Source organism: Poromitra crassiceps, assembly GCF_964638095.1.
Source record: "Poromitra crassiceps genome assembly, chromosome: 1".
NCBI lineage: Eukaryota > Metazoa > Chordata > Actinopteri > Beryciformes > Melamphaidae > Poromitra > Poromitra crassiceps.
The window spans coordinates 127,496,632-127,500,391 of record NC_139623.1 but is presented as its reverse complement, the minus strand read 5'-3'; positions in this window follow the sequence as shown (position 1 = coordinate 127,500,391).

Sequence of the window (3,760 nt, the reverse complement as noted above, 5' to 3'; positions counted from 1 at the left end):
CCAATATTCAATCACTCTCATCCAAACATATATTTTCTAAATAAGTTCATAAACCATCACAGTTAAAAATCCTCATTTCATCCCAACAACACTGTTGATTGTCTGGCATGTTATGTAATGTCCTAGCCTAGTAATGTCCAGTAGGCTACTTGGCATTTTTTCCCCTATTTTAGATCACATCCCTGGTTATACATTAATACAGTTATATATATATTCATCAAGAGTTCATTCATAACGATATCTACAGTTTGCTGACATCAGGTAGCCTAGTACTATCACATTTCTACCCAATTTCAGTTGGGTTTCAATTGCTAGGAGGAGACAATTCTGAGCAGGCAACATGGCTGCCTAATAACTACATGGGCAGACTTTTTTTTTTTTTTAGCCCATAAATGTTAATATGATAAGTATATAGGTATGCCAATAAGTATGTAGGCCTACAATAACATTATCATACAAAATAACATGAATGGTAATATCTTAACACATTGAATGCCAGCCATGTTTTCATTCCTGTAGGTAAGTTGTGCCAGGGGTGTTTTTGACGATTCTGGCTCATTTTAGAAACAGCCGAGGATTCTTTTCTGTTAAGAATTCATGAACACCAATCATCTAAAAATAACTAATAGAATGTGTGCTTTCTCTGTCTAAAAGAGTTAGTTTGCAGAGTTAGTAGTTATGTAGATATTAGCCGTTGAGTACAGCATGGTTTCAGCGTCTGGAAATTTATTCAGAGATAAATGGCTTTTTGTGAAACAGTCACTTTAACCATTCATTTTTGGCATCAGTAAGACCGTCAGACATTCTAAACAATAGTTTTGAACAGTAATTTCCTCCATAACAACAGGAAACACCCCTCTCATTCAAACTCCTCCCTCCGTGTGTCTTCTCCTCCTTCCTCCTGGCTGTACAGCGGGCGTGTCAGAAGCGCTTTTGCTGCTGCCTGCCTGTGTGCCTGCCTGCCTGCTTGCCTGCGTGCAGACGCTCCTTGTGCGAGTCAAGATGGGCCGGGGAATGCGTGGGCGATGGGCAGATGTTGATTCTGGCCTTTCTGAGGTGTTTCAAAGTGTGTTTCACCTATGATCTATTTTGCAAATCGCTCTCCGCTCTCTGTGTGCTGCTGCCGGTGCGCGGCCGCTCTCAGGCAAGACACTGGATTACTGTAAAATCGCCACGGCATTTCCTTGAACGGCTTGGTCCCGCGGCAGTTTTTTCTTTGATTTCGGTCGTCTGGGGGAGCACTGTCAACACTTAGTGGGTCGGTAAAATAGATTATACACATTATCTTGCTCCAATAGTGATCTCGAAGATGTAAAAGTTGTTGATTGATGTACCACCGTCAAAAAAAAAAAAATGTTTATGTAAGACGAGTAAACTCGGCTCTGGCACTTAAGCGTTGGATTATGTAAGACGAATTATTTCGGCTATGGCACTTAAGGTGTTAATTGAATGTACAATGCAAAGGACATGGAATTGGCTTGTTAACTTTAATTCCAGGAATATTGTTATTCATTTGATGCTTCAAGGTGGGCAGCCATATATATATACCAGTGTCATGCCGAGTTTTGCACCCCCGCCGAGAATTGCATCCCCACCTTCCGGGAGCATATTGTAATAATCTGCTCCCGGACCGGAATGAAGAAGGAAGGAGACGAATAGTTGGTCTGTGGGGTTTATTCACCGGTCACACTCGCAGCTTCCAGCGCTTAGCCACACTTCGCTACGCTCCTATCTAACACAAACCGCTCCTAGCTACACACACAGCTCCTAGCTAACACACCCGTCCAGTCGGCCCTCGTATCTTCAGACTGGCCAAAACACGCACATTTCCCCGCCGACAAAATGGCCACCTCCCGCTCACCCAATCCCCAGCGAGCTAGCAACCCCACGTGACTCCATGTTCCCTTCACGTGCATTACCTCCATTCACAGCGCGTTCAAGTGCGGTAGGAAACCACACTACAACACCCCCAGCTAACTAACCCTGACAACCAGACAATCCCATGTTTACTGACAACCCCACATCGCTACAATATTGTAATGATTTATATGGAAACTTAACACATTAAGTGCCATAGACGACCTAACTCGTCTTACATAATCCAGCGCTTAAGTGCCAAGGACGGACTAACTCGTCTTACATAAAGATTTTTTTTTTTTGACGGTGGGACATCAATCAACCCCTTTTACATCTTTGAGATAACTATTTGGAGCAAGAGCATGTGTGTAATCTATTTTACCGACCACTAAGTGGCGACAGAGACCGAGAGAAGCCACAGCCATGGGACCCAAAAGCCACGGGACCAAAAGCAGCCGCCTCTTCGATGGCGATTTTACAGTCAGAAGCCCGAGACACACACACAGAACGGACAGAGATCCCTTCCCCCCAGAGCCGCGCAGCAACGCGCGAACACACACACACACACACACACACACACACACACACACACACACACACACACACACACACACACACCGCGGTAGCAAGCCATTCAAGGAAATGGCGACGCGATTTTACAGTAATCCATTTCAGACTCGTCTTGCCCGACAGGCAGACAGGCAGGCAGGCAGCAGCAACGCGCTTCTGACACGCCCGCTGTTAGGAGGAAGGAGGAGAAGACACACGGAGGGAGGAGTTTGAATGAGAGGGGTGTTTCCTGTTGTTATGGAGGAAATTACTGTTCAAAACTATTGTTTAGAATGTCTGACGGTCTTACTGATGCCAAAAATGAATGGTTAAAGTGACTGTTTCACAAAAAGCCATTTATCTCTGAATAAATTTCCAGACGCTGAAACCATGCTGTACTCAACGGCTAATATCTACATAACTACTAACTCTGCAAACTAACTCTTTTAGACAGAGAAAGCACACATTCTATTAGTTATTTTTAGATGATTGCTGTTCATGAATTCTTAACAGAAAAGAATCCTCGGCTGTTCTAAAATGAGCCAGAATCGTCAAAAACACCCCTGGCACAACTTACCTACAGGAATGAAAACATGGCTGGCATTCAATGTGTTAACTGTTTAAAAATTATATAATTATCTGGGTAGACATGATCTCCAAGCCAGGGGGTCTGTACTGCATGGAGACCGACTTTGATGCATTAGATCCGCGTGGAGGTGACTTCCATGCTTGGGGCTCTCTTCTGGCTCATGGAAGCCCGTTGGTGCTTAAAATAGAGGACCTCGAGACCTGGGGATCTCTCCTGGCTTTATGGAGGGGGATGCAAATCTCGGCGGTTTGCATCCCTGTTTTTAAGTTAAAACAGCCCCAAAATATGGTGGGGGTGCAATTCTCTGCGGGGGTGCAAAACTCGGCATGACACCTGTCTGCACGCACGCACGCAGGCACGCACGCACGCACGCACACACGCACGCACACACACACACACACACACACACACACACACACACACACACACACACACACACACACACACACACACACACACACACACACACACACACACACACACACACACACAGAGAGAGAGAGATTGGGGGGGGGGGGGGGGGGTTATAACCACCCTTCAAGAAAAATTGTTTTCGTCAAGAAACACATTTCTGCCATTTTCAGTGTCTACTCGACCATTTTGTATAAGGGTCCCGTATGTTTGACCCACTAACACATTTCTTTCTAAGCAAAATGAAGTGACGAAAGTGCGGGGCGGAGTCTGTGCGTTCAAAACACAATCCTGTCTTCCCCCTGCTGCCACTGGCTCAGATTTTTTTTTTTGCTTCCTGGCTTGTTTGCGCGT